This window comes from Procambarus clarkii, chromosome 35 (genome assembly GCF_040958095.1).
Source record: "Procambarus clarkii isolate CNS0578487 chromosome 35, FALCON_Pclarkii_2.0, whole genome shotgun sequence".
Taxonomy (NCBI): domain Eukaryota; kingdom Metazoa; phylum Arthropoda; class Malacostraca; order Decapoda; family Cambaridae; genus Procambarus; species Procambarus clarkii.
In genome coordinates, this window is record NC_091184.1 from 13,902,658 (window position 1) to 13,929,841 (window position 27,184).

Here is a 27,184-nt window from a genome sequence, read left to right on the forward strand (position 1 = left end):
GAAAATTAATATTAAATGTTAGACAAATCTCCAACTTATTGGCATAAGCGTCATGCAAGTTTCATCCTAATATTTTCAAAAATATATTTTAGACAATTTTTTTTAAAAAGGAGAACATTTTGTTGATAAGGAGAACAGCTCCTATTAACTGGAACTGAGGGATAATGCAGTAATAAAGGGATGCAAGCACTTGTACAATGTACAAAGAAGAAGAATAGTAGCAAGAAGTGTCCACAAAGTGGATATGCAGCTGGTGCCTGTATAGCATTGCTGAGTAATACATCATAATACCAATAATAATGAGTATGTTATCATGCTCTATTTTGTTAAATATCATAAAATATCATAAATATCATGTATTGCCTAATGTTAATATCTGTTACTGTCCCCAATATCCAAAAAATATATATATTTTTTATCTCCTTTGTTTATTATCTCATTTTGATGTAACCTCTACATCCTGGAGAGTGCATACCCATCCCTAACTATGTCAAGATAGAATGAAATTGGTCACCCAATAAATCAGTCACAACTGGCAGAACTTGGGACTTTGAATTTTTTTTGACTGAGTTTTTCACAGATTTCAAATTCTATTTTCTTTGTCTCTTTAGGCGGTTTTGATGATCAGGGCTTTATCACTTTTATAAAGTACAGTAGCACCTCGATTAACGAGCGGCTGTATCTAAGATCATTTTGAGTAACGAGTGAGCCACTCACAGCAAATTTGTCTCTATTGACGAGCTTCACCTCTATTAACGAGCAAAACCACATGGTGCTTCCTAGCGTCTCGCGGGTTCTCACAAATTCTCGGACGCCTCCGACACCAGTGTTGTTGTTGTATCGCGCATGACAAGCATCCCTCTGCATTTATTTGCGCTTTTCTTTCGGTATTTTGTGGTTTTGTGACAACAATTTGTAACGCAAGATGTCGCCAAAGAAGCTGCTTGTTAAAGATAGTCTTGTCAAGAGGAAGAAACACACAATTACTATGGATTTGAAGAAGGAAATTATAGCAAAGCATGAGCGTGGTGTCTGTGCGGCTGATCTCACAAGGGAGTATGGCAGATCCTCATCAACAATTTGCACCATTAGTAAGGGGATGAGGAGGTAAGGGAGGATGCTGCCTCTTCCAGTGAGATCAGTGAAGTGTTGGGAATGTTTGAAAAGGTAACCGCATTCTTGGAAAAGCTGCCCTGATAAAGCAGTGACAACCTTGTGTGTGAACATGTTTAATGATAATTTGCTGACTCGTTTTAGGAACATCCTAAAACAAAGACAAGAGCAATTGTCAATAGATACGTTCTTTGGAAAAGTAGAGAAAAGAAGAGCCAGTGATAGTGAACCACAATCCGGTCCCAGTGGGGAGAAATTCCCGAGAGAGCCCCCCTGATTCAGAGGTGGATTCTCCTTCCACACCATAACCCCTCTCCTCCTTCCCACCTCCCCATCGTCTCATTCAAGCAAACAACGACTCTTCATAAGGTAAACATGAAAATAGTACAACAAAACATTCATAAATACATGTGCAGTATTATATTTACATTATAAAATGTCATACAAGTATGGATATTTTTGTGAGTGGAACGGATTAAATTTATTTCCTTTATTTTATATGGGGAAATTTGTTTCTAAAGACGAGTTTCCAAATAACGAGCTCGGTGCCAGAAAGGGTTAAACTCGTTAATCGAGGTGCCACTATATACATTTTTATCCCCTAAATCATTATAATTTTCCCTATACAGTATTTAGCTGTTTTTTTTTTGGGGGGGGGGGGGTATTTTTTCTTGACATCATTCCAACACATATTGACCTACAACTTTCACATATTCGAGTACGAATGCCAAACAACGTTTATTAAAACATATAAGTAAATTAATGAATTAGAACTACCTTATTCATTGTCGATAACTTTAACTTCAGTTATCTCTAAAACTTTGAGTCAGCTTCAAAAAATTCCGTTTCTGACCAATTCTCACCATTTTTACAAATAATGTGCACAGTTGTCTGTTCTACAATCCTATTAGAATAATATTTTAAATAAAACAAATTGTAACAGTCATTTGATAACTTGTAACATGTACATTAAATTTTGAGTATGCCTATAAAATAAGCACAGGTCATGTCAACGCATTGGGCCTGGATGAGATGGCTGGCACCATGTGCTTCTCCTCTTCCTGGGGTAAAAACGTCGGGTTCACGCGCGATGGATTTTCGTGATAAATTTGAACAATTTTTACTGTTTGAACTCATTTAACCCTTAAATGGCGCATAGCTATATACCATTTGACACCCACAGGCGCATACCAAAAAAAAAAAAAAAAATTATTTATTCTTCCTAACCTGTTAATTTGTGTTCACTGATCACGGTAAAAATAATAAAAAAATTGTAAGTGGCATATATTGCCCACTATAGGGCGGGGAAGTGTGGCAAAAATCAGGCGCTGACTGAGCGTGCGTCCCAGGGGGTCTGTTGATCGCCAGCTGTCAGGCCAGAGTTTCCACAAAGAGATAATTACCTAATTATTTCAATGTCTCTGATTGATTTTTTGTAGTTTTTTTGCTGTAATATTATTCAATAGTGTGTAGTGTGATATATTTATATAATAAAATGAGTGAATCATCGCTGTACTCAAAAATATGGTGTGCATATTGTTGACTCAATTAGGTTCATCAAACAGTGAACAAATACTTTGTCGGTTATTACACTATATACACAGGTTATATATAAGTATCTGCATGTTTTGTTCACCATGACAAACCACTAAGTTGGTATGCTGAGTGGCAGTGGCAGGCAGTGACTGGCTGCCACTGGCTGCCACTCCCTCCCTCACCTCACCTCACCTGACTTGCCACCATTCTCCACCCACCATACTGTTTTTGCTTTTATATACAGACGTTATATATAAGTATTTACATGTTTTGTTCACCATAACTGTACATCTAAGTTTGTATGGTGAGTAAAGTCACAGAGACATAGCTTCTCACACAGTCAGCTGGTGGCGGCCGCCCTCAAGGCCAGACGCACTAATATTTCTCCTACAACAATACTGTGTGGTGTTATTACGCTATATATACACACATTATATATAAATATCTACCAGTTTTATTCACCATACTTGTACAAGTAAACTGGTATGGTGCCCAAAGACCATCGTGGTCATCAGTAAACAACATGATAAGTCCTGCAGACGACGCTCCACCCTCACCAAAATGGCGGCTCCCAACCTCCTACTCTCGCTGTTATCTCACACTATACACACGTTACATATAAGTATCTACATTTGTGGTCATAGCGAACCACTAAGCTGGTATGGTGAGTGCAGTCAATAAAAGGTGGCCACACACACTCAAAAGACAACGCCACCATCCTCCCTCCCACAGCATTACTCCTCCCTCCATGGCGCACAGCGCCAAATATCACCACAATCTTGCTATTATCAGAACCCTGGTCAGTTTTATCACTGTCTGGGGTCTTCTGTAATATCATCGCTACATAATAGCATGAACAAGTATATTATGGCATTTTTAGGCGATGCTGTGGTCACAAGCTGAACAGCAGTGTTGTGAGTTCATGCTGCGTGCGTCAGGCTTGGTAGCTGACTCAATACTGAGGCCCCTAACACCCGGGAGTTTGGCCCACGATTTTTTTTAAAAATGGCGTCTGTTTACAAGAGCCCTGATGAAGGTCTGGTGAACCCCGTGTATCCGCGGGCCGTTTAAATCTTGCGTAGTACTCCAAAGCATCACATGATGCGATGCGCAATTTACTGCAAGTCGGTCAAAGCATCATATGATGCGATGCGCAATTGAAGGGTTAATCTGTCAAGATGTCTCAGAGCAGCATTCATGGTATTAAAGGTATAAAACAAAAGAGAAAATATTTGTCAATTGATTAGAAAGTTGACTTGATAGAGAAAGTAGAGCATGGATACTCTGTCACTCGACTCGCCCAAGAATTCAACATCGGTAAAGCTACAGTTTGTGATATAAAAAAGCAGAAGGATAATATTAAGAAATTCTTTGCTCAAACTGATACAATAGGCAACAGAAAAAATTGAGGCCTGCTAAGTATACGGATTTGGACTCGTCTGTATTTAAATGGTTTACACAGCATGGTACGAAAGGAATTGCTGTTTCAGTTGATTCTATTAGAAATGCAGCTGAAAGACTTGCTGTAAAGTTAAACATAGACAATTTCAAGGCTAGCATTGAATAAGTATGTCGATTTAAAGAGAGGTATGGCATCATTAACAAGAAAATTTGTGGCGATGCATTAAGTGCAGATGTTGGAAGTGCTAATGCATATAAGCATAAACTTTCTCAGCACATGATATCTAATAATCTAAGCTGGTTTTAAGTGTACAATGCAGATGTAACAGGCTTTAACTGGAAATGACTTCAAAGAAACACTTTGGCCTTCAGGCTTGAGAAGAGTATTCCTGGTTGCAAGATAAAGAAGGAAAGAATTTCAGCATTATTGTGCTCTAACGCAGATGGCAGTCACCAAACAAAGTACGCAATTGTTGGGAAATCTGCCAACCTCAGAGCACTGAAAAACTGCATGAACAGATTACCTGTCATCTACTACAACACAAAAAATGCCTGGTTCACACAGATTATTTTTGAAGATTGGTTCCAGAATCACTTGTAAAGAAGTAAAAAAAACAGCAGATGTAGAATTCAGAGTGTAGAATTCATCCTACTGAGGTAAAGGTAATGCTGTTGACTGATAATGCCCCAGCTCACCCCATTGCTAAATTAACATCGCCTGATGGCAAAATAACATGTATGGCTTTACCACCAAACACTACATCTATAATACAGCCCATGGATTAAGGGCTTATCAATGCTCTCAAAAGGCTTTATAAAAGAGCTATGAATTCAGATATGGAAGTTCTGCTCTCTGAGGAAGACGAGATGCTTAACCACTGCACTGCGCAACGCGCTTGTAGGCGCTCGACGGGTGGTGCGTAACACACCTCAGGGATCTTATAGGTATAGCGTATGATTCAAAACTCCCGCGGATACATGGGGGTCACATCAGCTTCCTCAGGGCTCTTTTGTAAACAGATGCCATTTAAAAAAAAAATTGTGGGCAACATTCCTGGGTGTAAGAGCCTCAGTATTGAGTGAGCAACCAAGGCTGGCGCACGCAGCATGAGCTCACAGCACTGCTGTTCAGCTTGTGACCACAGCATCGCCGAATAATGTCAAAATATATATGTAACTGGTATTATTTAGCCATGATAGTATTACAGAAGAGCCTGAGTGTGATAATGACTGTGTACAATGTTCAAATGTAAGTGAATCAATGCTCTTCAAGATGTTCACAGCGCTAGCCACAGCACCACAGCATTATTTCATCCATCTAGGAATCTTCAAACGACTTCATACGTTCCTTTACAAAATAAATGTGTGATCGATTATTCATTTACAGGATTTAGTGACCAGGATTGTGGTGATAATTAGCGCTGTGTGTAGTATTGTGGGAGGTGGAATTTTGGTGAGGGAGGGAGGGAATCGAGGTAGCGTCAGTATGTGGCAGCCACTCTTGTTTTGCCCACCATACTAGCTTAGTGGTTCACTATTGTGAACACAAATGTAGATACTTATAATAAATAAATAAATAAATAAACGTTTATTTAGGTAAGGTAAATACAAGAGATTTTACAAAGTTTGTTGGATTAATAGATAGAGCTAGTACATACAATGCCTAAAGCCACTATTACGCAAAGCGTTTTGGGCAGGAAAAACATTAATGACTAAAGCTTAATACTAATGGGTATAAAGAATAAAATGTGTTGAGAACAAATAAAAATAGAGATAAAAGAGGGGGAACATGGCTGAAAAAGCAGCACAAATACAATTACAAATTATTACAGACAATTAAAGACAAACAGCGTTGTTTTAAAAAAACCAGCGTTGAATGTAATGAAACGCCATTTTCTGGGTGAGACCCGGAGGCTTCCCGGAGCTTTACCGGCTGATATGCTAATGTCAGACTTTGGCATCAGTCATGTGTATGGAGTTCTAGGGCCTACCGGGGACCACGAGCCAGAACCTGGCCCCCTCAGAGAGGCAAGGGGAGCAATGGCCTATAGAAACCCCCGTGTGGTTGGAAGCATTCTATGTCTGCCATCGACTGGGTCAAGCATCCAGAAAGGCAAGCATTCCAAAACAAACCCCTATTCTGGTGAAAATTGCTACCTAAAGCCGAACTAGTGGATAGAACTCTTCAACAGAAAACAAGGCAACTAGTATGACGTCATACGTCACCGCGCCGCTGTCTGCGCAGCTCCCCCCTCCCCGGGAGGGGGAAGGGGGAGCCCCAGACCTCCCACGCCGGCTATCCACCCATCAGTTCTGAGGCTGGATGTCAAAACACACGAAAAACGCCGACCGGAGGGAGGGAGGGTTGCCGGGGAGCCTCCGGGTCTCACCCAGAAAATGGCGTTTCATTACATTCAACGCTGCTTTTCTGGGGGGAGCCCCGTCGGCTCCCCGGAGCTAACTACACACAGAGGAAGGTCAAGGGACAGAACCGGGAGGCGGACACCACGCACCCCCCAAAGAGGCGAGACAACCGGCAGCAAACGCCAACCCAAGGCACCACAGCCCCGAAAATCCCAGGAACAACACGAGAACCATGAGCAGCAAGGCCCCTGCACGAACACCAAAAATCCATGCCCGAAAGACCGCAAGGCCACGTCACCCAGACGGCAGCGAGAGCAGCGAAGCCACGAACGCCACAGGCATGAGTGAAGAACACAGGCAGCTTAGCCGCAAGAACACGGCTGACCACCCGGGACACTATCATCCACGAACCAGGAAGAACAGAACCGGATCAACGCAAAATGCGCTCCGGACCCAAACGCCGTGGCACGCAAACAACAGCGAAGGGCCGCCACTGAACACAAAAACGACACACCCCCGGCCCGACCAACGAAGCACCAACAAACCCTGGACCCCTCCAGAATGCAGCAGCCCTACCCCGCGCCAGAAAAGATGGAGACTGCTGCCACCAAACAACCAAAACGCTAAAACCGAAGGAGCAAGAAAACTCAGCGACGCGACCCCCAGAGGCAAAGGCCCAAAGGAAAGAGCCGACGAAAAAACACACCGGAACCGAAGGGGCACTACCAACCGAGGAGAAGACAGAGCACGCTGACCAGAGACAAGGATGGTGCAAGCGGCGCACGAACAGGCCGGAGGTGAAACGACGCACAAGACAGCTGACTAACGGTGCAGAAGCAACACCAAGACCGAAAGCAAGCTGAAGCGGCTCTGCCCGCGCTGCACGAAAAGAGGCGACAGTATGTGGCAAGACGACGGCCCCAACCCCCACCAGAAAACCAAGCCGAGAGTAAACCAAGCTAACAAGAGTAACCACCTAAGAAGGGACAGGAAAAGGAAGGACCGCCAAAATACCCCATACTGCCGCCAAGAGAAGCACGCAGGTGGGACACCTACCACGAAGCCACCCGACCACCAACCGGAGGTGAGACCGCAAGGCAGAACATAAGCAGCCCCGACAAGGCCCCTCCGAGCCCAGGAAAAAGGCGGAGCCGCGGGAAGATCTCGGGCGCGACCACCGAAACCCAGGCGGCACAAGGAGATGGAACGTCTGCCGAACAGAAAAACTCCCCAAAGCATGCAAGCCCGCCAGGAGTTCAGAAACGACGGGTCCGATGCGAGACATCGCAAGACCCCCCAAAAAAAAACAACCGGCAGGGCAAGCTAGGAAACCAAAGAAGGCGGAAGGGTCGCCGCCAGAACAGTACCCGAACCAAGGGGTACGAACAACTGCAATAGACCGAGACAAAGAAGCACATCACAGGACACAGGCTGACCAACGCCTAAGAACACACGCAGAACATCCCTGCTGCAGAGGAAGCAGGAAGAAAGAGCAGAAGCACAAAAACCCCAGGAGAACCACCAGGGGTGGACAATCAGGCAGGGACAGAAAAAAAAACCACGCAATCCCCAGGCACAAAACGGCAGCAAAGTGCCACTCCACAACCGGACACAGGAACAAGGACACGCCACCGTGAAACACGGTACCAATGCACACGTGCAGCAGCAGCAACAGGCACCACTGCAACATGTAAATAGCAACTCCCTTCTGCAAAGGCAGAGAACGGAGCAGGCAGACCCCAGACAGGGCCAACGGAGACACAACAAAACCCTGCAGGCCCAGAAACCTGCACCAGGCGACCGACGGCGGAGAAACCCCGCTCGATACCTGCTGGATGAGGTACTGGGAGCTCTTTTACACCTGAAGCCCGGCCCAAGGCCAGGCTAGACCGGCCAGAGGGTGGCCCACCAGGCAGCTGCTAGGAGCAGTCCACCGGCCCACATACCATCACAACCAGGACGGGCCGGAACTGCCATACGAAAACAGGCTAGTGCACCCTGGAAGTCCACGGACGAACCAGCAAGAAGGCTTATGCTTGCAAGTAGGTCGTGTAACAAGCACAGACCTCTGATGGTAATACAGTGTTCCCCAAATGTGCCAATAGCACCACTACACTCCACTGGTACTATCCCGCAAGTTCTACCAGATAGGGGGGACCCAAGAGCCAGAGCTCAAAACCTGCAAGCACAGCCAGGAGCCTTACCAGGTGAGTACAGAACCAACCCTACAACCCCCACACCTCACAACATTAAAAAAGGAGGGTCCCCTGAATGACTCCAGCATGGGTTGGACATGCACATAAGGGGGACAGGAAGGGTTGAAAAAGGGACAGTCACTGGTGTGCGAACGGTCTCAGTCGTACAAAAATATACCTAAATAAAGACAGGTATATAAACAACTCTGCATCCAGCGCCCGGCCAAAAGACGCCAGACCGCAGAAACTCACCTGGCGAACGGTGGCACGAACTTGACACGACTCAACCGTGCCCAGAAGAACCAGGGAGCACCGCCAGGTGAAGACGCCAGAGCCGGACCCCGCCGGACCCGCAGGAGAGCAGGGAGAGGCGAAGGAGGCGGTCCACACCCATGACACAGGGAAAACCGCGGTGTCCTCCCCACAACTGGGAACCAGGACACCCCTGGCGCGAAGGGGCACATACCGCAGCCAGGGAGAAGAACGAGAGGCGAAGCACTGTAGCAAAAAGGGCGCAAAACACCAGCACTGAAACACCGCCCAGACCAAAACAAACTCCACGGCGCATGCGCATAACACGCTGGCCGAACCGCACACCCTCTCTGTGGGAAGACGCCAGCCAGGACTACTGCACGAGAAAAGTAGCCAAAAGAGGAAGCAGGAACAATAAAACCGGCCAAAGAAGCAAAGAGCGCAAAAAGGAACCCAACCGGGCGACAAGCAGCCCAACCGGGCGACAAGCAGCCCAACCGGGCGACAAGCAGCCCAACCGGGCGACAAGCAGCCCAACCGGGCGACACGCAGCCCAACCGGGCGACACGCAGCCCAACCGGGCGACAAGTAGCCCAACAGGGCGACAAGTAGCCCAACAGGGCGACAAGTAGCCCAACAGGGCGACAAGTAGCCCAACAGGGCGACAAGTAGCCCAACAGGGCGACAAGGAAGAGGAGCCGACAGACGTTCCAATAATGCGGGAAGTAGCGAAAAACCTTCCCGTACCCTCGAGAACACAGAAGCCAACACTAGTCCCGAAGGCACACGCAGGCGCACCCGAGATCAGAAGTCACGCAGAACCCCATCGAACGGGGAAACATGACAAAAACACCATCCCAAAAAGGGGTGGGAGGAAACATCCACCCACAGGACGGAACCAACCGACTCAAAGGCCAAGGAACCGAGCCCGGGGAGGGGCCGACGCCCAACAGCATGTACGGCGAGTGGGGAGGAAAGACCCCACTCCGCGTAACCACAAGCCCCGCCTAGAGGGGGATAAAAAAAACCCACGGGGTCCAACGGGGCCAAGGCCCCCCAAGTCAGCCCCTCCCCAGCCCCGGGAACCAACACGACAGGCCCCGGGGCCGAGCCGTTCCCCCAAAGCCCCGGCCGTACCAGAAAACCGGGGTAGCCGTGAAAACACTAAGGAAGGGAGCCCACTGGCAGATTCATACAACACGGCTGGAGGAACAGGCTCAAATGCCCCCGTCACTACCCCGGAAGGGGAATTCCCCGAGACTGCCCGAGTCTCAACACCACCAAAAACCCCGCCCCGAACCTACAGATGGTAAGGAACCGGACGCAGGCAGGAAGGGTGATCCAGGGGAAAGACAAGGGGGCGTGGATGGAACCGAAGCAACCAACACCCCCAAGTCCCAAAACGAACTACAACGGGGCAGCCCCGGGGCTCCCGGGGAGGAAACCACGAGAACGTTGCCACCACCAAGGCTTAAGTGCAACGCCCCTGCTGCCCGCACCCGCTTCGTTAGCACAACCGGGTAACCAAGCCACAACGAGCAACCAAACTCGCAGGACTCCGGGTCGAAGGTGTCACCGACCCCACAGGCAGCAGACGGAGGCAAAACAGAGAGTCACCCAGAGACAAAGGGCGAAAGCAACCCTCAAACTCGCTGGAAGCGAGGGGGGGACTCTGGGGTCACATCCATCGGACCCGCGCGCCCCCAGGGGTTTCCCAGGGTCCCGAGCGTTTACTATAAGAGGACTCGCGCTCAGGTAATCCCAGGCAGGGTACTGCTAACTGGCACCCAAAGCTACCAAACAACTTTCTAAGAGCTGAACCCCTGGGACGTGTAAACTCACGGGGACCTAGCAGGGGGTACCACCAGAAAATACTCAGAACACAAGGGACACAAGGGGCAAGAACGAAGGCAGACCCCCCCCCCCCCCACCAGGTAGATAAACAAAAAGAAAAAGAAAACCCCGCAAGAGGACAGCGTACCCAAGCGGAACAGAGCCGGCCGCTATGATTGGTAAAGACAAGCTACACAGCACCCTGCGCCCCTACCAGTGCAAACTGCCCCCTACCCTAAGGCGAACAAGGGAGACAGAACACTCGAGCACACAAAGAGTGGCCGAAAACCAAGCAGTAAACGGCCAAGCAGGGGCAGGACCCAAGGAACTTGTGGAAGGTGGCCCCAAGGGCAGTACTTACAGGGCACCTAGGGAAGGGAACCCTAGGCGCATGCAGCCCGAGTACTGGAGAATCACTCCCGGCTCACGCACCACCTAGAAAACAGACACCACACTCTAGGTACAGTGCTGAAACAACCACTGGAGCCGGAGCACATAACCGTTGCCTATAGCATCAGCCGAAGAACTGATGGGTGGATAGTCGGCGTGGGAGGTCTGGGGCTCCCCCTTCCCCCTCCCGGGGAGGGGGGAGCTGCGCAGACAGCGGCGCGGTGACGTATGACGTCATACTAGTTTCCATGTTTTCTGTTGAAGAGTTCTATCCACTAGTTTGGCTTTAGGTAGCAATTTTCACCAGAATAGGGGTTTGTTTTGGAATGCTTACCTTTCTGGATGCTTGACCCGGTCGATGGCAGACATAGAATGCTTCCAACCACACGGGGGTTTCTATAGGCCATTGCTCCCCTTGCCTCTCTGAGGGGGCCAGGTTCTGGCCGTGGTCCCCGGTAGGCCCTAGAACTCCATACACATGACTGATGCCAAAGTCTGACATTAGCATATCAGCCGGTAAAGCTCCGGGGAGCCGGCGGGGCTCCCCCCAGAAAAAGCCAAGAATTTATTTCCTGCACACAGGGGGGGTTGCCATATTTTGAGCCCGAGCAGCACAGTGACTAATAAGGATACAAAGGTTAGTAGAACAATAGAAAACTTCAAGAAATATTCAATTAAGGATGCAATTTACAACTAGGCCAAAGAATGGAGCAAGTTGAAGGTCACCACATTAAAGAATGCATGGAATAAAATTCTGAGTCCGGTACCTAGTTAGAATGAAGACAAAGATTACTATGATTTTGAGGGCTTTGATAATGTGATTTTTGAGACATTCAGAGATGCAGGTGAGGAAGATGTGCAATTTTCTGATGTGAATGCATGGTTAGATAATGATGCTGATGATCCAGGTTATGGTGAATTAGCTGATGATGAGATTATCTAGTCAGTTACTGGTAATAATGATGAGGATGTTGAAGAGGAAGATGATAGTGTGTTATCTATTCCATATGCTGCATCATTGCAAAAGGTTAATGATCTGCTTGATTTGGTTGCTGTAACTGATAATGAAGAGCTGACAGATTATTACCGGCACCTAAAGGACATGAAAGATATTATAATATCTTTGTGGTTGGCACAACAAAGAGACAAACTATGATTCAAAAGTTTTTGGTATGATTTCACAGAAGGCCTACAGGAACAGCACCCAGCACTAGCAAGGACACACCTGAGGATGCCCAGGCAACTGGACCAGCACCCAGCACTAGCAAGGACTCACCTTCCGAGGATGTCCAGGCAACTAGACCAGCACCCAGCACTAGCAAGGACTCACCTTCCAAGGATGCCCAGGCAACTGGACCAGCACCCAGCACTAGCAAGGACTCACCTTCCGAGGATGTCCAGGCAACTAGACCAGCACCCAGCACTAGCAAGGACTCACCTTCCAAGGATGCCCAGGCAACTGGACCAGAACCCAGCACTAGCAAGGACTCACCTTCCGAGGATGCCCAGGCAACTGGACCAGCACCCAGCACTAGCAAGGACTCACCTTCCGAGGATGCCCAGGCAACTGGACCAGCACCCAGCACTAGCAAGGACTCACCTTCCGAGGATGCCCAGGCAACTGGACCAGCACCCAGCACTAGCAAGGACTCACCTTCTGAGGATGCCCAGGCAACTGGACCAGCACCCAGCACTAGCCATAACTTACCTGAGAGTACCAATTGAGCTGTACAGCACAGTTCTAATGACACTAAATGTACAAAGTGTAGTTTAAGTGATATATGTATACTGCAGTAGTGTGATTCTAGTGGTCTGTACTTTATGTACAGACTGTAGTGTATAATGTACATTTGTTAGAAAAGTTACTGTTCTTTAAACAATTTATATTGATATCATATGTGTGGCACTCTCAGGATATTGAGACTAACAAAGTTTGCACTACACAACTCAAAGTTACCCTAGTGTTCTAGTGCAGACAAGAATATTCAAGATGGCCGCCAGCAAGAGGAAAAACAGAGTTTGATTTTGGGGGATTCAATGAAGAAAGCATTGATATAAGCAGTCTACACAACAAGTTGGCAAAATTAGATACCATAGTGAACTCTCATGTAGAAATAATCAGTAAATTGAAAGAAAGTAATGACTAGTTGTGTAGCAAAGTTTTATGTCTTGAGGGTTTAGTGAAAGACTTGTGCAAGGACAAGACTCAATTGGAAACAAATTGCAAAGCCATGGAAGAGGAAAATAAACTCTTAAAAAATAGCTTTGGAAGAAGCAAATTTAAACATAAATGACTACAATAGGTTAAGTAAGGAAATTCAACAGGAGAAACAGCTTTTGTCAGCACAGATGGAGGAAGTTACACAGGGAATAGAACAGTGCAAGAAGGATATGCAACTAACCTATGCACAAGTGGCCAAGGAGAAGGAAAAAATTGAAGAAGCAGTAAAGGAAGCCAAACACTGCAGCAACCAAGATAAAACAAACATTAGGCTGGAGATGAGGAAGGAATTGGCATCTAACCCAAAGTTGGTACAAAACACAGTTGATCGGAGCAAGTCCCTGATAATTTTTGGTTGCAAAGAAAAGATAATATCTAGGTCAGAAAGAGCTGTAGAAGAAGCAAAAGTAGTAGATAAAATTGTTGGCCTCGTGGAAGGTCTTACTACCATAGAATGTCTGCGACTACAGGAGAATAGGCAGGTACGTAAAAGGGAAAGATCGATCTTTGAGGATCACCCTAAACGGTGCCAAATAGATGGAAGAAGTACTAAGGAATGCTAGAAAATTACAAAGTGATGAGGATGGGAAAGTGTGATTGTTAAGACGAGATCTTTCAAGAGAAGACAGAGAGAAGCTGAAACTAAACCTCATAGAGGTAAAAAACTAAATGAGAGCAGAAATGAAGAAGAAATCAATTCTTTTTTCTACAAATTGATAAGGGAAGGCAGGCCTGTAAAATGGTACAAAAAGGCAACCCAACAAAATTGCTAGAGAGAGGGGTAGTGATGAATTAGGAGAGGGGGAACATGTTCCTGAAAATAGTATACACCAATGTAGATGGAGTAAGATCAAAGATACTGGAGTTAAGTGATGTAATACAGCTTCAGACACCAGACATTGTTGCACTCACGGAGACATAACTTGAAGATGTTATTTTAAATGAGGTCATATTCCCAAGAGGCTACTCAATTTGGAGACGGGACAGAAAAATTAGGAAAGGCGGTGGCGTTGCTGTGCTGGTGAAAGTACACCTAATGGTGAACGAAATAATGATTGCCAATCCACGAGAAGTTGACGTAATAGCATTAGAGATCTCCTATGAGGATGATAAACTAATGATCATAAATGCACATAGTCCACCGCCATGCAACACATGGACAAAGGGGGAGCTAGATAGTGAACGAGAGGGTCTTATAACAATAATGAGAGAGTTTATAGTAAGAGCGGATAAATATAGATCACGACTTTTGATAGTCAGCAACTTCAACTTAAAATCCATATACTGGGAAGCATACAAAGCTAGAACAGAGGATTTTTGGACCAGTAGATTTGTAGACCTCATCCTGGAAACATTCTTGTATCAACATGTTAAACAAGCTACGAGGATGAGGGAAGGGGACGTTGTTGGATATTTCCAACACCGAATACAACACTGTTGTATTCTCATTACTTATTACTAACAATACTAATTATTGTAGTAAGTAAAATTAACAACACGTAGAATTCTCATGTACTAATAATTTCATCTGTGCAGTAGGCTAGGAGTCTCACGTCACCTGACGCCAGTATTGCGTCAGATTTCCTTACAGTAAACACATTATATCCAATGTATGTGAGAATTAAACACGATTCTCTATACCTAAGGCATTCTGTATGATAACTAATTGCAGATGAATTGACTTCCAACTAAATGCCGAATAGAGCGTTGGAGTCATAGCGTCTATCTCGTAATAACGTTAACGTCACCAGTGAATGCCATGGGGAGACATTAATTCCTCTCCCTTATATATTTACTATTCTTAAATTGGTAAATAATAATAATTTCCTCCTCTAAATAATAAACCCGTCCAGTCTTCAACGTTTCAAGCGTAAATGCGAGAAATATTAATGTTCGTGACAATAATTTGTTTTATGAACGCGGATGCGGTGTGGGTAGAGGAAGGCCAACTCAGTACACGTGGAGAGCCGCTCAGAGGCAGACCTGCGTATTCCGTACTCACAAGGAGACGAAATTGTCCAGCCACTAGGGCAGACGTTATCCATCCTCAGATGAAAGTCGCCACTGTGAGGCGTGAATAACCTTGCAGATAATATCTTCAGCTAGTGCTGGTGTCAAATAAGGAACCTTTTAACCTGGTTCTTGACGACACGTGACCGGCCAGCGAAGCGCGTCACTATCCAGGATAGGTCAAACCGGAGCCTGGGACGCGAAGCACGGCAATCTTAATACTTATACAGTGCCCACAGCTAAGTATATTCCTTTATGTGATGCATCAGGTAAAAGTTTAATGGTAGCTGGGTGATTGTCCGTTATGACGCACGATAACATCTAATAACAGGTGATTAAATTCTGTCACCTGTAACTCTCAATTTCTTGAATATAGATTTAGTAGTTAAATTAGTTACTACTGTACATATTTGTCTTGCAGCACGAGAGAGGAACTCTCCATGCCGTCTTCTCCCATATTAATCCGTCCCTTTCGTCAGCCGACCGAGTCCAGAGAATAAGAGGAACTTCCATGGCTTGTCTAAAGGAATCATCATTAAGCTAAGACTATATTTTCTTTCATGATTCTATTGCAATTTCTTATGTGCAGAATCCCTCAGGATTAATATGTGGTTTACTGTAACTCTCATTGCTATACTCATAATCTATGTTTCCATCTATGGTAATGATAGCAGTTTCAATATAATTTTTATAGGATTAGATTATTATTAATTGAATTAGTGAACGAACCACACTAATTCCTGGACGTACTTACCTCCAGTAATAACCCCCCAATGTAGGTGCTTGAGGGTTTGATTCATTTAATAATACAGCCCATTAATTATTTCTATGATCATAAATTCTAGTATTTTTATCCATAGTTACTGGTTTCATCTAGGAATTATTTAATGATCAGAAATTCTCAGTTTCCCTCTTTACTATAAAAGCGGGTGGTCCTTCGTAATTTAATTTACTACATTAATATTTAAATAATCAGATTCAAGCCCCAAATATCCCTCATTATGGCCCTTATCGAACCAGATAGGCATTAAATCTATAATTAAAATATTAACCATTAATAACTAATCATTGTGTGACAGAAGCTAGACTAACTGTTTAATTAATTGTGTCAACTAACAGTGTAACACATCAGTTAGTCTAGATCACACTAACATAGCTACCTTATACATAGCTTTAGTGGGTCATAACCAATTACCCACAACATTTAGACCTACACTTCATACTGAAGTAGAATCTTTAGGTCACCAAGAGCAACAGCTCATAACCTTATATTAATCACTAACACCAATTAAGTGTTAACCATTTAGGCTATACCAATGTTTCAATATATGGCTGTCAGCAGACTGTCCATTATAGCCTGAATCCATGTTATAATTACTGATTCACTCAAGTCAGTGGATCATTAACATTTAGGGATCCAGTATACTAATATAAATTACTGATCTCATACTAGTTAATCATTACTAACCCTGATAATATTTTATTCCATAATTAGGAGTACATTCAGGAGTTAGATAATATTTACGGCAGTAGAATACTTGCCAAACACAATTAATTCCTTTGTGTTCATTTAATTTCTTATACACATAATTACACAAGTGTATATTATATAAAATACCAAAAAACCCAAAAACACAGCACAATTATTTGCACATTACTGCACCATAATATAATCTTTGCCAACCTTAGGTAGGTAGCAATTTAGGCTGTGATTGTGTTGAATCTGGCACAAGCACAGACTAAATATAGTTGTAGTTTCTCAAGTAGAAATTCTCACGACTAGGCTTGAGCTAGTTAGTGACACATATATTATTCTTTTGTGCTGACCCTATCAAGGGTGGGATTAACCATTTATTGTGTAATTATTTTATTGCATATTTCTATGTATGTCTTTGAGTGTTACTGTAAGTCAACTACCCATCCGAGGCTGATTTAGAAGAGCTAAGCTGAGGAACACCTGTAGTGAGACCAAGGTACCACTCAAATCTTAGTTGCTTATTATTAGGTAGGTAGCTAACCTCTAAATGAGGTAAATTACAACCAGCCTCAAGAAATATCAGGCTGTCAATACTTATACCTGCTCTGCATCAAGGAGCAGACTATAGCTATACCACTAGCTACATAAGCCCTATCAGGCTGTCATTACTTATACCTGCTCTACATCAAGGAGCAGACACCATAGCTATACCACTAGCTACATAAGCCCTATCAGGCTGTCAATAATTATACCTGCTCTGCATCAAGGAGCAGACTATAGCTATACCACTAGCTACATAAGCCCTATCAGGCTGTCATTACTTATACCTGCTCTACATCAAGGAGCAGACACCATAGCTATACCACTAGCTACATAAGCCCTATCAGGCTGTCAATACTTATACCTGCTCTGCATCAAGGAGCAGACTATAGCTATACCACTAGCTACATAAGCCCTATCAGGCTGTCATTACTTATACCTGCTCTACATCAAGGAGCAGACACCATAGCTATACCACTAGCTACATAAGCCCTATCAGGCTGTCAATAATTATACCTGCTCTGCATCAAGGAGCAGACTATAGCTATACCACTAGCTACATAAGCCCTATCAGGCTCAATTTACCGCAAGAATGAATCCTTTAGAAAGGAATGCAAGATTCTTGACAGCTCTTCAACGTCCCTTAGGAAAACTGCTTATGAAATGTCATTTCTGTGTCGAAACTGACCCAGGTGACGTCTATAGACTAGCAAGTTACATAAGGTACGCCATCCAAAAATATGATCATGTAAAGACTGTGATCGAGTCCCACAGGAATTTACTCCAAGTCGGTCATACTGTCTCAGACCACTTACGTCTGACAGAATCTGATCTCGATAACTATGAACATTCTGTTCAAACCAGGTTAGACCGATATAAGGAGGTGCTTGCGAGACAAGATATTCCCGAGTGGGTGGATCAGATCATTAATAGACCTGTATCCAAGTTAACACTCAGTTCAGATGAAATACCTGAACTACCTCAAGACGAGGAGAATCCTCTAATCAATGCTGATCACTATACAGGATCAACAACTGAAGTTCAACCTTCATTTTCTAACCTCTCATCTAATACCGCTTCATGTGATGATTTGTTTACAGAGTCTGATCAAATTTCAGACCACTCTTCTCAATGTTCCTTGGATTCTATAAGTTCAATACATAAGGCTACTGAATTAACTAGCCTAACACCAGAATCCAGAGAAACAAGTGAAGCTGCAGATGAAACAAGTGAAGCTGCAATAATCAGTGAATCTGAACCAGAAAATGATAAAGCTAATGCTGCAGCAGCAGTCAAAGCTGTAATCAAAGCTGAGGCTAAACAAGAAGCCTTAAGCAACACAAGTAATGGTCACAATTGCTCACAACAGCCTTCTAAAGTAAGTGCTAACAATGAGAAGACTATTATAAACCTTGTGCACCAATTATTAAATTTATCTTCACCAGAGCAATCAATTGACTCTTTACAAGCCTTTAGTTTCCAGCTTGAGTCACTGATAAATTCTTTCAGTAAAGAGGTGGATCACCCAACTACTGAGTGGATGACTAAAATTATCATCCAGAGAAAATTGTCTGGTGACACACTTAATAAACTATATGTATGCCAGAATGGTAATACCCTGTCAATGCAGGATATATTTACAGGTTTGCATAATATGAGCAATCATACAGCAGACCAAGCAATTAATGCTAAATCTGAATGCACCAAAACTGTACCTACATCAGTTTCCTTGCCTGAAACTCCTAAAGTGACACTGTCACTAGGTAACAAAGGTGCTAATAACCCATGTAACCAGAATCAGTCAAATACTGATTCATCAGTGAGACCTAAGAGTCCCACAGGTGCTCCTAAGAGACCTAATAGTCCAAAGAGCACTGCTAATAACTCCACAGGTGCTCCTAAGAGACCTAATAGTCCAAAGAGCACTCCCAAGAACCTGTTAATGGTTCCCCAGAGTACACCAAGTACTCCCAAGAGAATAAATAATAAGCAAATGCAAACAGCAAAACCATCACAACCTGCAAATACTGTTTTACCTAAAACGGTAACCCCTAAACGAACTATAGGATGGGGAATGTGCTTGTTTTGCAATCAAAAACATTCTCTGTACAAATGTACTAATTATCCTAATAGAGACACAAGAGTCAGACGACTCAAACAGTTACATAAATGTACTAGGTGTCTCAAACCACATAATGTTAACAGCTGTGACACCCCACTGAACACCTGCAATAGGTGTAGAAGGGGCAAGCATCATGCTGCACTGTGCAAATTAGTTAGGACTAATTATGTCAATCCTAGAATAGGACGTAGAGAATCTACACCAGTAGAGTGCTGCAAGGTGCGAGATGTGTACAGCGTAACTACACAAGCATCTCAAGTGGATGCTGCCCTGCCTACTGTCCAACTTCAAGTGAAGAACAGAGGAACCAAGATCACCATACGTGGACTATTTGATCAAGGTTCCCAGAGAACTTTCATTACTCAAAGGGCAGCAGAGGCACTTAATTTACAACCAATAGGACAGGTAAAATTAAACTTGTCAGGGTCCATGATAAATCGAGGAACCCATGAATACACAGTAGTTCAACCGCTTGTACGACTAGGTAGTCATGCCAAGGCTGTCCAAGCCATTGTTGTAGATCAAATACCTTTAGACTTAAATATTAAGGGTCTGGGGTACACAGCCCACTTCCTGCAGGAACGTGAAATTAATTTGGCCGACAACAAGTTAACGTCTGACCGCCTTAACAATGTAAATGTACTAGTAGGAACCGACTACTATTACCAGTTCATAACTGGACATGTTAAACGATTGGGAATGAATATGCTCCAATCTGCAGGTGGCTACTTACTTACTGGTAAAGTTCTGAATGTGAACAAGCCTAAACCTGCCAATAATAATAAATTAGTCAGCAGTAAATCAATTCTCCAGCAGCAAGCTAAAAGGAAAAACACAGCTGAGTAATAAACTCAGATTGAATGTAGTGCAATTGATACTCGCCGAGATGTTTCATAGCTCTCAGTGAAAACCAATGGTCCGTACTCAAACAAGTACAAGTCACAACGACCAAACCATTGAATTCACTGCAGACCTAGAATTATTCTCGACAAGTAGTAATTGACCACACTCAGTCTTCCTAGTTAAATTGTAATGTTGGGCTAGAGAATCTAGTACCCCCTAGGTAATTAATAATGTTAGGCTAGAGAATCTAGCACTTAATGCCACTGGCATTTCCTGAATTTAGTAATTCTATGAAGTCATCAAGCAACTTCAGTAATTACAAATTCACTAGGACCACTGGTCCACTATACTTGCACTTAAAGGTTTGCCAAGAAAACCTTCTTAATACCATGTTTTCTGCACTAAGAGTTAGTGATAAATACTTGCATTAATTGTTTGAGTTGTTTTTCTTTCGTTTCTGCTTATTTAGTGTAGGAACGCAGCACGAACAAACTTGCAAACTTACTAATATGTAAGCGAATTTACAGAGAACTAATATGTTTAATGCATTATCGTTAAACATTAGCATTGTTAATTAACATGCTTCCTGAGCTTAATATAGCTCACCTTAGAATTAACGTAATAATATGAGTGCTTGTTCCCCATGCGTACGAGCTTAATATTGCTCGCCATGATAATTGAATAATGCAAAACTCCACCTCGTTAATTCGAGTTCACTGAACTCACCCTGTTAGCACTGCTAACGAGCTCACTGTAGCTCACCCTGTCAACACTGTTGACGAGTTCACTGCAACTCACCCTGTTAGCACTGCTAACGAGCTCACTGTAGCTCACCCTGTCAACACTGTTGACGAGTTCACTGTAACTCACCCTGTTAGCACTGCTAACGAGCTCACTGTAGCTCACCCTGTCAACACTGTTGACGAGTTCACTGCAACTCACCCTGTTAGCACTGCTAACGAGCTCACTGTAGCTCACCCTGTCAACACTGTTGACGAGTTCACTGCAACTCACCCTGTTAGCACTGCTAACGAGCTCACTGTAGCTCACCCTGTCAACACTGTTGACGAGTTCACTGCAACTCACCCTGTTAGCACTGCTAACGAGCTCACTGTAGCTCACCCTGTCATCACTGTTGACGAGTTCACTGCAACTCACCCTGTTAGCACTGCTAACGAGCTCACCCTGTCAACACTGTTGACGAGTTCACTGCAACTCACCCTGTTAGCACTGCTAACGAGCTCACTGTAGCTCACCCTGTCAACACTGTTGACGAGTTCACTGCAACTCACCCTGTTAGCACTGCTAACGAGCTCACTGTAGCTCACCCTGTCAACACTGTTGACGAGTTCAATGTAACTCACCCTGTTAGCACTGCTAACGAGCTCACTGTAGCTCACCCTGTCAACACTGTTGACGAGTTCACTGTAACTCACCCTGTTAGCACTGCTAACGAGCTCACTGTAGCTCACCCTGTTAACACTGTTAACGAGCTCACTGTAGCTCACCCAGTCAACACTGTTGACGAGTTCAATGTAACTCACCCTGTTAGCACTGCTAACGAGCTCACTGTAGCTCACCATATTCACGAGTTCAATATAGCTCGACCTGTTAATGAGCTCAATACTGCTCACAATCTTAATTCGAGTACTTTGCTCACAATTAGCTTAGTCCCTTACTTAGGTAGGTTAGAAATTCAAACCATTTATTTAGGTAGGCTTAGGGACTTTAGTAGTGTCAACTGAGTACTAGCCTAATCTGTACTCACCATTAATTACAGTTGACTATACTTATAGAGACTGATTTAATAAACTCAAATTCATGTAAAGGTGATTTCGTATTAACCAGTTTACAGTGTCAAGCCTATGAGCTGCCATTTAATTAGCTCATAAGTCAGAATGACTAGGCTGCTAATCTCACTGTCGACTCAGAATTTTCCTTGATTTTAATGAATAAACTTTTCAGTTCTCTACTTTTCTATTATTTTAGCTAGTTAGCAAATTATTTGTACCATCAGTCAGAATGACTACTGCACGGCAGTGCACATTAAATTCAATTTCCTCATTTGAATTTGGGGTGATCGTGATACTGCGTGATGTTATTGTCTAGTAACCCAATAGTTACAAGTCACAGCGACCCTAGACAGTGACCTTACTGTAGTGTCATAGTCTCCTTGATCTTGAAGGACTAATAATACTTTACTGTATAATCATACAATAGTGTTATCAGTTCTTAGGAACTTATTCTGAGTTTGCCTACGATTCAGCAGCTACGTAATACACCATTACATGTCACTGCGACCCTAGTTGTTGAGTTTATTGTGAGCTTTAGAGTGTTCCTGATTACCGATAACTTAATCATTTAATGTTTCAATATTTAACACATGTTTCCACTAAGGGAAACTACAAGCCTATTATAGTTCTCAACTAAGAGCAATTCTTTAATTATTGTGTAGGCTATAAGTAACATGTTTCATTTACATGTAATTAGCAAGACTTAAGTTCTTGTAAGTCCTTGATCAATCCGGGACGTTCGTTATGTGTGTACCAACATACTAACATATTAACATACTAATGTACTAATCTTAATATCACTTCGGGATAGGTCAGTACAACACAGTACACTACGACCCTAGAATCCTCCCCCCGGAGTTATGTTGGATATTTCCAACACCGAATACAACACTGTTGTATTCTCATTACTTATTACTAACAATACTAATTATTGTAGTAAGTAAAATTAACAACACGTAGAATTCTCATGTACTAATAATTTCATCTGAGCAGTAGGCTAGGAGTCTCACGTCACCTGACGCCAGTATTGCGTCAGATTTCCTTACAGTAAACACATTATATCCAATGTATGTGAGAATTAAACACGATTCTCTATACCTAAGGCATTCTGTATGATAACTAATTGCAGATGAATTGACTTCCAACTAAATGCCGAATAGAGCGTTGGAGTCATAGCGTCTATCTCGTAATAACGTTAACGTCACCAGTGAATGCCATGGGGAGACATTAATTCCTCTCCCTTATATATTTACTATTCTTAAATTGGTAAATAATAATAATTTCCTCCTCTAAATAATAAACCCGTCCAGTCTTCAACGTTTCAAGCGTAAATGCGAGAAATATTAATGTTCGTGACAATAATTTGTTTTATGAACGCGGATGCAGCGTGGGTAGAGGAAGCCCAACTCAGTACACGCGGAGAGCCGCTCAGAGGCAGACCTGCGTATTCCGTACTCACAAGGAGACGCCATTGTCCAGCCACTAGGGCAGACGTTATCCATCCTCAGATGAAAGTCGCCACTGTGAGGCGTGAATAACCTTGCAGATAATATCTTCAGCTAGTGCTGGTGTCAAATAAGGAACCTTTTAACCTGGTTCTTGACGACACGTGACCGGCCAGCGAAGCGCGTCACTATCCAGGATAGGTCAAACCGGAGCCTGGGACGCGAAGCACGGCAATCTTAATACTTATACAGTGCCCACAGCTAAGTATAGTCCTTTATGTGATGCATCAGGTAAAAGTTTAATGGTAGCTGGGTGATTGTCCGTTATGACGCACGATAACATCTAATAACAGGTGATTAAATTCTGTCACCTGTAACTCTCAATTTCTTGAATATAGATTTAGTAGTTAAATTAGTTACTACTGTACATATTTGTCTTGCAGCACAAGAGAGGAACTCTCCATGCCGCCTTCTCCCATATTAATCCGTCCCTTTCGTCAGCCGACCGAGTCCAGAGAATAAGAGGAACTTCCATGGCTTGTCTAAAGAAATCATCATTAAGCTAAGACTATATTTTCTTTCATGATTCTATTGCAATTTCTTATGTGCAGAATCCCTCAGGATTAATATGTGGTTTACTGTAACTCTCATTGCTATACTCATAATCTATGTTTCCATCTATGGTAATGATAGCAGTTTCAATATAATTTTTATAGGATTAGATTATTATTAATTGAATTAGTGAACGAACCACACTAATTCCTGGACGTACTTACCTCCAGTAATAACCCCCCAATGTAGGTGCTTGAGGGTTTGATTCATTTAATAATACAGCCCATTAATTATTTCTATGATCATAAATTCTAGTATTTTTATCCATAGTTACTGGTTTTATCTAGGAATTATTTAATGATCAGAAATTCTCAGTTTCCCTCTTTACTATAAAAGCGGGTGGTCCTTCGCAATTTAATTTACTACATTAATATTTAAATAATCAGATTCAAGCCCCAAATATCCCACAGACGTTCCCTCCATGCTAGATTTTATATTAACCAGGAAGGAGGAAGAGATATTTGATATTCAGTACCTTCCTCCCTTGGGTAAAAGTGACCATGTCTTTTTGGGAATAAACTATGCAATGCGTTATAATCTGGTAGAAAATAAGGAGGTTGAAGCAGTTGAAAAAGCTGACTTCAGGAGAGGACACTATGGCGACCTTAGACATTTTTTTTAGTGAGTATAATTGGACAGACTTGCTGCTAGGCAAGGAAGTAAATGAGATGTATGTCAAGTTTTGTGAAATATATGATAAAGGCACAAAAAAAATTATACCAAAGCAGAGATACACAACTAGGAAACAGGATTGGTTTGACAGAAATTGTGAGAGGGCCAGAGACCAAAAGACACAAAAATGGAATCAATATAGCAAGAGGCCAAACCCCCAAACATACAAGCGATACAAAGATGCGAGAAACAACTACACGTCAGTGAGGAGAGAGGAAGAAAAAAATTTTGAAAAAGAAATTGTGGACAAATGCAAAACAGAACCAGGTCTATTCTATAAATTCATAAACAACAAATTGCAGGGTAAAGGATAATATTCAGAGGTTGAAAATGGGAAATAGATTCACGGAAAAAGAAAAAGAAACGTGTGAAACATTAAACGAAAAGTTTCAAAGTGTGTTTGTACAAAATGAAATCTTCAGGGAACCAGACACAATAAGAATTCCAGAGAACAACAGAGCACATAGAGGTGTCTAGAAACGAAGTGGAAAAAATGCTCAAGGAGCTAAGTAAGAACAAAGCAGTTGGTCCAGATGGAGTTTCACCCTGGGTTCTGAGAGAATGTGCACCTGAGCTCAGCATTCCACTTCAACTGATTTTTCAGGCATCCCTGTTTACAGGAGTTGTAGCTGATGTGTGGAAAAAGGCTAACATCATTCCAATCTACATAAGTGGCAGCAGGGAAGACCCCCCTCAATTATAGACCTGTATCATTAACAATTGTAATTGTCAAAATATTGGAAAAAATAATTAAAACTAAATGGGTAGAACACCTGGACAAAAACAATATAATATCAGACAGACAGTATGTTTTTCAATCTGGAAGATCCTGTGTAACGAATTTACTCGGTTTCTATGATCGAGCCACAGAGATTTTACAGGAAAGAGATGGTTGGGTTGACTGCATCTATCTGGACCTAAAAAAGGCTTTTGACAGTTTCACATAAGAGGTTGTTCTGGAAATGAATATATTGGAGGGGTGACAGGTAAGCTTCTAACATGGGTGAAAAATTTCCTAACTGATAGAAAAATGAGGGCCGTAATCAAAGGCAATGTGTCGGATTGGAGAAATGTCCCAAGTGGAGTACCATAGGGTTTAGTTCTTGGACCGGTAATGTTTATTGTTTACATAAACGATCTACCAGATGGAATACAGAATTATATGAACATGTTTGCTGATGATGCTAAGATAATAGGAAGAATAAGAAACCTAGATGATTGTCATGCCCTTCAAGAAGATCTGGACAAAATAAGTATATGGAGCAATACTTTGCAAATGGAATTTAACGTGAATAAATGCCATGTTATGGAATGAGGATTTGGAGAACATCGACCCTACACAACCTATAAATTATGTGAGAAATCTTTAAAGAATTCTGACAAAGAAAGGGATCTAGGGGTGGTTCTAGATAGAAAACCGTCACCTGAGGACCACATTAAGAACATTGTGCAAGGTGCCTATGCTACACTTTCTAATTTCAAAATTGCTTTTAAATACATGGATGGTGAAATACTAAAGAAATTGTTCACGACTTTTGTAAGACCAAAGCTGGAATATGAGGCAGTTGTATGGTGCCCATAACTTACGAAGCACATCAACAAACTGGAAAAGGTGCAAAGACATGCCACTAAGTGGCTCCCAGAAGTAAAGGACAAGAGGGGTCTGTCTAATTACCACAAGCTACACAAGCTTCACAAAGCTTCCTGGCAATACGTTTGTAATGAATAAATATGATATGTTAGGTTAGGCTGACCTAACCTAACCTAACCTAACCTAACCAAACCTAACCTAACCTAACCTAACCGACGCTTGGATCGTCGACTTTATTTGGCGTCACCAGCTCTTTATTTTTGTCTAATTTCTTAATAAAAATATACTTTTTCAGATTAAAATTATGTTTTCTCATGTTGTACATTCAGCACCAACATTATAATGAGTAAATATATCATATTTATTCATTACTAACATAAGCTTTCTGAAGCTTTGTGAAGCTTGTGTAGCTTGTGGTAATTAGACGGACCGGACAAGAGCTATGAGGAGAGGTTAGAGGCATTAAATATGAAAAACTAGAAGATAGAAGAAAAAGAGGTGATATGATCACCAAGTACAAAATAGTAACAGGAATCGATAAAATTGACAGGGAAGAATTCCTGAGACCCGGAACTTCAAGAACAAGAGGTCATAGATTTAAACTAACGAAACAAAGCTGCCAGAGAAATATAAGAAAATTCACTTTTGTAAACAGAGTGGTAGACAATTGGAATAAATTAGGTGAGGTGGTGGAGGCCAAAACCATCAGTAATTTCAAAGCGTGATATGTATGACAAAGAGTGCTGGGAAGATGGGACACCACGAGCATAGCTC

At 43.0% G+C, this 27,184-nt stretch overlaps 1 protein-coding gene across 1 annotated transcript in view; it reads right to left on the bottom strand.

Moving 5' to 3' along the window:
• The window catches only part of LOC138371238 (tripartite motif containing 13-like), a 66,806-nt gene that overhangs the window by 37,983 nt on the left and 1,639 nt on the right, over positions 1 to 27,184 (bottom strand). The window lies entirely within an intron of this gene.